The following is an 8,803-nucleotide window of genomic DNA, read 5'->3' as shown; positions in this document are numbered from 1 at the left end:
GAGTCAGAAAAAAAACTTTTTAATTTAGAAGTGTAACAAAATGGAGTCACTTCTGTTCAGCCAGTTACATATCCATTCAAAGGAAAGGGGTTTCAGGGCTGGCCAGTTAGCTTGGCTAGAGTGTGGGGGATATAATGCCAAGGTCAAGGGTTAAGATCCCCTTACCGGTCATCTTTAAAAAAAAACAAAAAACTGAATTTCTCTCTCACAGGCCTCTTCCTCTCTTTAGCAGGGTTGCCAGAGCTGACAAATAAAAATACAGGACACCCTGTTAAATTTGAATTGCAGATCAAAAAAAAAAAAAAAATTATTTTAAAAAAATAAAAAATAAAAAATAAAGATGACCGGTAAGGGGATCTTAACCCTTGATTGGTGTTGTCAGCACCACGCTCACCCAGTGAACTAACCGGCCATCCCTATATAGGATCTGAACCCATGGCCTTGGTGTTATCAGCACCGCACTCTCCCGAGTGAGCCACGGGCTGGCCCCTGGGTTAATAAATTCTTGTTACATGTATTTGTCCTCAGTTTCTTTTTAGGTCAACACCAGATGTAAGTTATTATGGATAAAGCTGCTGAGAACATTTCTGCACATGGATCTTGTCATTTCTGTACTCATTTCTGTGGAATCGCTCTGTCACAGGGCAGGATACACTTTCAGTCAATCTAAGATTTGGTACACCTAACATCTGTCTTGCCCTTGTTTATACAAATGAGTGTGGAGGGTGGAAATGGGGGAAGACAGGTTGAGATGTATTCTTTAGCAGATTTTAAGCTCAGACACCAAGTTCTTCAGGCATCTGGAAAGCCAGACTGAAGATCATTGTTTTTGCAAAATTATCCATGATTATCTAGATATTTTGTTTTTACTTTAAAAATATCCTTTAATCCTCTTAACAGTCTCTCACAGAGAAGAAGTTTTTAATCGTGGTTATCAATTTTTTTATAGGTCCTAAAGGTTTTCTCCTACTTTTTCCCTAAAAGTTTTATAGTTTTAAATTTTACATTTAAATATGTGATCTCATTTGAGTTAGCTTTTGCATAAGCTGTGAGGCTTTGGTTGAGGATCACTATTTTGGCTAGGGATGTATATTCTTTTGCCTATAGATGCTCTAGCACCATTTGTTGAAGGCTATTCTTTCTCTACTAAATGCTGCTGCACCTTTGTCTAAAACTAGTTGGGGAGATAATACTTGTGAATGACATATTCAACAAAGGACTTGTAGCTGGAATATATATAGGACTATCAATACTCAACATTAAGAAAAAATCCTCACCATTAATAGAATGAAGGGGGATAAAAACCACATGATCATCTCAATTGATGCAGAAAAATCATTTGACAAATTTTAACACCTTTTTTTATGATAAAAACATTCAACAAATGAGAACATCAAAGGACACTATCACCATAGCAAAAAGGCAACCCACATAATGGGAGAAAAATAATTGCAAATCACATATCTGATAACTAATTAATATCTAGAATATATAAAGCACAACTACAACTCAACAACAACTACAACTACAACTCAACAACAAGAAACAAAGTACTCAATTTAAAAATGGGCAAAGGAATTGAATAGACATTTCTTCAGAGAAGATATACAAATGGCTAGCAACCACATGAAAAGATACTTAACATTACTAATCATAGAGAAATACAAATCAAAACCATAATAAGATACCACCTCACATCCATTAAGATGGCTATTACAAAAAACAAACAAAAAAACCCCAGAAAAGATCCAAGTGTTAGTGAGAATGCAAACAAACTGATGCCCTTGTGAATTGCTGGTGGGAATGTAAAATGGTACAAACACTGTGGAAAACAGTATAGTGGTTCCTCAAAAATGAAAGCACAGAATTACCATATGACCCAGCAATTCCACTTCAGGGTATATTCACAAAAGAATTGAAAGCAGGGACTTGAACAGATATTTGTATACCAGTGTTCATAGCAGCATTGTTCACAATAGTCAACAGGTGGAAACAACCCAAGTGTCCATCAAGGAATGAGTGAATAAACAAAATGTGGCATATACACACAATAAAATACTATTCACCCTTAAAAAGGAAGTTAGTTCTTTTTTTTTTTTTTTTAAAGATGACCGGTAAGGGGATCTTAACCCTTGACTTGGTGTTGTCAGCACCACGCTCAGCCAGTGAGCGAACCGGCCATCCCTATATGGGATCCGAACCCGTGGCCTTCGTGTTATCAGCACCGCACTCTCCCGAGTGAGCCACAGGCCGGCCCCTTACTAAAATTTTTGAAACAAGAAAAAACTAGTTGCTATGGATTGACTGTGTCTGCCAAATTCATGTTGATTGGAGGCGGGGCATTTGGGAGGTAATTAGGATTCTAAAATTTTTGAAACAAGAAAAAACTAGTTGCTATGGTTTGACTGTGTCTGCCAAATTCATGTTGATTGGAGGCGGGGCATTTGGGAGGTAATTAGGATTATATAAGGTCATCAAAGTGGGACCTCCATGACAAGAATGGTGGCTTCATAAGAAGAGGAAGAGAGACCTGAGCTGGCACAGTCTTGCCCTCTTGCCATGTGATGCCCTCTGCCATGTTAGGATGTAGCAAAAAGGCCATAACCAGGTGCCATGGCCTTGAACTTCCTAGTCTCCATAACCATGAGATAAAAAGATTTCTGTTTATTATACATTGCCCAGTCTCAGGTGTTCAGTTACAGCAACAGAAAATGGACTAAGACACCAATTCATGTAGAAGATGGGCAAAAAATACAAAGAAACATTTCATGGAAGAGGAAATACAGGCAGCAAATAAGTACATTAAAAAATGCTTAACATCACTAGCCATTCAGGAAATGCACATTAAAATTGAGGAAAGATATCACTACATACCTATTTGTGGAGTATACATAAAGCAAATGTATTTCACAGGGCCTGATTTCCCAAAGCCTTGCAGTTCCCAGTTTGGCCTAGCTTCTTAAAAGTACATATAAAATGTTGACCTTGCAGGGGATAGAAAACTTTCCCCAAGCTAGTCTCTGTTGTAAGATAAAGAACTGTAGTACAGCAAGGTTGCTGGCTCAAAGGACAGACAGGTTACTGATTGATATGTAAAGACACTGGGAAATTGCTGTAAGAAGAGAATGTTTGCTAAGATCAAGCTTTTGTTGGTAGATCAACCTAACTTCTTGAAAATTACATTATGGAATGTCACCTTGCTTTTCTCACTGAATGTTATCAACTTCTACTGTTAAACTTGTTAAACTATACTTAGCAAAAAAAACCCCACCTATGTTCTCTTCCTGTAACTTCCTGGTCTGGAGAATAAATGCGGGAAGAGAACCCCAACTCATGATTAATTTCCCAAATGGAAGAAATGCCTGTCTTGAGGGTTCCAGGAGATTAACCCCTTTTCGGGGATTCTCACTGCTCAGAAGAGATGGGATTTGAGTAATCGTTGGTGACTCTGTCACCCAGGGGAAAAGGGGTGACAAATCCGTGGGAGACAAAGCAACACTTACTATAACAGCTAAAATAAAAAATAGTGATAACACCAATGCTAGCAAAGATGCAGAGAAAATGAATCTCTCATACAATGCTGATGGAAATACAAAATGATACAGCCATACTGGAAAAGTTTGGTAATTTCTTATAAAACTACCAAAAATGCACTTAGCACATGACCTAGGAATTACAGTCAAGCATTTATCCCAGAAAAATGCAAAGTTATGTTCATGTGAAAACTCATACATAGATATTACTAGCAGCTTTATTCATAACAATAAAAAACTGGAGACGATGCAAATATCAACAGGTGAATGGTTAAATACAGTGTGGTACATTTATAGTACATTTATTACATACTACTCAACAATAAAAAGAAATGAACTATTGATACATTTGGGATGAATTCCAAGGGGACTGTGCTAAATGAAAAAAGCCCCCTCCCTGCCAGCTACAAAAAGAAAAAAAAAAAGCCAATCTCTAGGGACCATATTCTGTATTATTACATTTATATGAGGGTACTTCAAAAAGTTCAGAGAAAAATAGAATTAAAAGATAATACAAATTTTTTCATGAACTTTTTGAAGTACCTTCATATAACATTTTTGAAGTAACAAGATTGTAGAGACAGAAAACACATGATTAATTTCCCAAATGGAAGAAATGCCTGTCTTGAGGGTTCCAGGAGATTAACCCCTTTTCGGGGATTCTCACTGCTCAGAAGAGATGGGATTTGAGTAATCGTTGGTGACTCTGTCACCCAGGGGAAAAGGGGTGACAAATCCGTGGGAGACAAAGCAACACTTACTATAACAGCTAAAATAAAAAATAGTGATAACACCAATGCTAGCGAAGATGCAGAGAAAATGAATCTCTCATACAATGCTGATGGAAATACAAAATGATACAGCCATACTGGAAAAGTTTGGTAATTTCTTATAAAACTACCAAAAATGCACTTAGCATATGACCTAGGAATTACAGTCAAGCATTTATCCCAGAAAAATGCAAAGTTATGTTCATGTGAAAACTCATACATAGATATTACTAGCAGCTTTATTCATAACAATAAAAAACTGGAGACGATGCAAATATCAACAGGTGAATGGTTAAATACAGTGTGGTACATTTATAGTACATTTATTACATACTACTCAACAATAAAAAGAAATGAACTATTGATACATTTGGGATGAATTCCAAGGGGACTGTGCTAAATGAAAAAAGCCCCCTACCTGCCAGCTACAAAAAGAAAAAAAAAAAGCCAATCTCTAGGGACCATATTCTGTATTATTACATTTATATGAGGGTACTTCAAAAAGTTCAGAGAAAAATAGAATTAAAAGATAATACAAATTTTTTCATGAACTTTTTGAAGTACCTTCATATAACATTTTTGAAGTAACAAGATTGTAGAGACAGAAAACAGATTAATGGCTGTCAGGGTTCAGGGCTAGAGAACAGGGGAGATTGGAGGGTTGTGTGAAGTTATGAATGAGAAGTCTGAGGGAGCCTTGCAGTGACAGACCGTCGATTTCCTCATTTTGTTACTGTACTATAGTTATGCAAGATGTCATCATTGGAGAGGACAGGTGAAAGGTGCAAGGAACCTCCCTTTGAATTTCTTTGCAACTTTCCATGAATCTATAATTATTTCAAAGTAAAAGTTTATTTCTTTTTTTACGTTTTAATGATCCCAGATTCCAAATCAGAATTCTCTTGTTAGAAGTTAATGCTCTTAGTTGGGGAGATGGGGAAATACTAATGGCAAGGGCTGTCTGTGGTCAATTCGTGATTCCTCATGGTTTTACAGACACATTTCTTAATCCACACTGGGAACTTCACTGTGTGGCAAAGATGGTCCCAACTGAATGGAAGGTCAAGTTGTTAAAACATGACATCCTCAGCTAAGAACATCTCTGCATGTTTCTGAGATCTGTAGGACAAACACATGTGATTAAGAGCAGACACACAGCTATATAGAGTTATGAGAATCATACTGCAATCTTTACATTAGGGAACCATATATTAGGAAATATCTTCACTGGGAGGCAGCAGTAATTCCAGTTTATTCTACTCTAGCATTGGTTACTCTCCCCTCTTTGAATATCCCATTAAAGGCACGTGAGGTCCCAAGGCATGGATCCAGAGACTGGACATGCCCCACAACCAGGCACACTGCCCATTGGTTACTCTCCCCTCTTTGAATATCCCATTAAAGGCAGGGTCAGAAACAGAAATCAGACTCCTTCCATCTTCTGGAATTTGAGCCAGGCATTCAAACAAGGTTTGGGAAGATTTAATGACACAAAATAAGTTTAAACAGCATGATTTAAATCTGTATCTTCAGCAAGATCACAACTAAGGATATAGATAAACTGGTGCAGGGAAAAATCAATAGAAAAACAAATGAAGATTCCTCCACCAAATATTGATTATTATTTCTGAGTAATGGTTTTACAGGTAATTTTTTTTCCTATAGATTTTCCTATTTTTTTTAAATAAATTTAATGAATTTTTCTATCAGGAAAAAAAAATTCTCCATACAGAGTGCAATCAAATATGTTTTTTTAAAAAAGATGACCAGTACCCTTACCCATCTTAACCCTTGACTTGGTGTTGTCAGCACCATGTTCTCCCATGTGAGCTAACCGGCCATCCCTATATGGGGATCCAAACCCTTGGCCTTGGTTTTATTATCACCACACTCTCCCAAGTGAGCCATGGGCCAGCCCAATCAAGCATGTTTTGACAAAAGTCCTCTCAAGACCAGATACCTAGAGCTGGAAAACTTATTTAGAAGGTAGAAACTTCAGGCAGCATAACTGCATAGAAGGAGGTCTTTGAGAAAAGCAGCCAACATGATCACTAAAGAGACATTTCTGAATATCAGTGCCAAGGCCAAAATGTTATAGATTTTTTTAAAAAATGGGAGTGGGTCCCAAAACCAGGCACACCACACCAGCACCTCGGGGCCCACCCAGGGACTTGAGGCATGGAGAAGGGGACTGGACCTCCTGCCCACAACCAGGCACACTGCCAGTGCCTTGGGGCCCACGTGAGGTCCCAAGGCATGGATCCAGAGACTGGACATGCCCCACAACCAGGCACACTGCCAGCACAAAGGAGCATGCCAAAAACACTACCTCCATGTGGGTGGCCCACCACAGCCACTACTATAACCATGCCTGCCTCTAAAGTGGCTAGATGCCACAAACACCACACAGATAGTCCACCAGCCACTGGAGTGCATTGACACAAGAAGAGTCACCAGCAGAGATAAAGAAAAGAAGAGGACATCTCTGTCCACAAAGCCCATTTCAGAGTGGCAGAAGAAGCATCTGCTCTATGATAATATTGGGGGACCTGATCACACCTTTCAGCATTGGACAGATCATCTAGGCAACAAATCAACAACGTAACCATTATTCTTTCAGAAGGAGACAAGAAATCTAGGGTAATTAGAGGGGGAAGGGGGGAGAGAGAGGGGAATGGGGAGAGATTGGACAAGGGGCATAAAGAATAATTATGATTTCGGGCTGGCCCGTGGCTCACTCAGGAGAGTGCGGTGCTGATAACACCAAGGCCACAGGTTCGGATCCCATATAGGGATGGCCGGTTGGCTCACTGGGTGAGCGTGGTGCTGACGACACCAAGTCAAGGGTTAAGATCCCCTCACCGGTCATCTTTAAAAAAAAAAAAAAAGAATTATTATGATTTGTAACAATATATATGCTGGTAATATTGATTTGATCAACATATCTCAATGTTGAACCCCAAAAATATGTATAACCAATTTTGATTCAATAAAAATTAAAATTAAAAAAAGAAAGAGCAGAAGTTGAAAAAATAAATAAAAATTAAAGTGGGAGTGGGTGTGCAGGTTTTCTCCTCCTTTTTTAGTTTATAAAAACAATACACACTCACAGTTGAGAAAGAAAGGAAAAAAGTGAGAGTGTAGAAGGTTTCCCCTGTGCCTATGCCCGCTCCCCAAAGTGGAATGGCAGAGGCAACTTCTTGAGAGTCCTTCCCAAAACCAGATCTTCAGGTCTGCTCTATGAACTCCAGTCTCCAAGATGGCAGAATAGACTGTCCCCAGCATCACTCTCTCCCACAAAACAACTATTAAAAAGCAATGACAGCCAAGCCGGGGCCACTAGAGCTCAGGGGAAGAAGAGGAGAGACCTACAGAGTGCATGAAGGCCAGAGAATCCATGATGAGAGAAAGAAAAAAACCTCTCCAACCATTTTGAGCCCCAGCCACCTCCAGGCTGGAGCTGTTGAGTGCACGAGCAGGAGCCGGCAAAAGTCACAGCTGTGTCCTTCAGATGAAGTTGCATGGAGGTGGCAGGGGAGAAGAGGGCCTTAGTAGCCCCCCAGGCCAGCAAGACCACTAATAGGGTTCCTGTGGACCCACACAGAAGCGAAGAGCCACACAACTGAAAAAAAGGAGCCACTCAGAGGCCAGTGAGTCATTGCAAGGGACTGGTGTACAGCTCGCCCCATGGGAAGTGTTTGCAGCAAGGGCAGTGGGGGAGACAGGCCCACCAGGAGAACACTGGGGCACAGCAAGGACAGCTGATCTGCCCCCCAATCAGCATAGGACCACTCGGAGGAGACTGGTCAGTAATACAAAATTGCATGGGGTGCAGTTTGCTGAAAAGACTCAGGCCCAGACCAGTGTTTCTACACAACCAAGTTATATCGGATTTCACTAAACCCAGAAGTCCTATAAAGTCAACCATTAAAACCTGAGCTGTACAAACAGCCTTCCTCAGGGAATCAACAGCAAAGCAGCAATTTAGCTTAACCACAGAGCTCAAGTACTGGTCTCCACAGGAAGTTCCTCCACTTTAGAAGTAAGCAAAGGACAACAAATTAGTTCCAGCATAGAGTTTAAGTGGTGGGAACAGCAAATAATTCAACACAGAACTGAAAGAAAAAACAGAGTACCCACAACCAGAGACAAAGTTTGATATTAACTATTAAAGGTCTCATTTCACCAAAGTACATCTATAACACCTAGAAGGACCGTAAGTCTCCTGGTCTGCCAAGCCAGAAAGGGGGGACAACCAAGTACACAACCAGAGCCATGGGCCACCTGGGGTCCTGAAGCATGGAGTGGGGACCAGATCCCCTTCCACAACCAGGCACACCACCATCACCAGCACCAACTAGGTAAGGAACATGCCGAAAACATCACCTCCATGTGGGTGGCCCACCACAGCCACCACAAAAACCATGGCTGCCATGAAAGCAGCTAGATGCCACAACCACCACGCAGATGGTCCACCAGCCACTGGAGTGCATTGACACA

The sequence above is a fragment of the Galeopterus variegatus genome, unplaced genomic scaffold (genome assembly GCF_000696425.1).
Source record: "Galeopterus variegatus unplaced genomic scaffold, G_variegatus-3.0.2 Scaffold2374, whole genome shotgun sequence".
Lineage (NCBI taxonomy): Eukaryota > Metazoa > Chordata > Mammalia > Dermoptera > Cynocephalidae > Galeopterus > Galeopterus variegatus.
Note: the sequence above shows the minus strand (reverse complement) of the source record.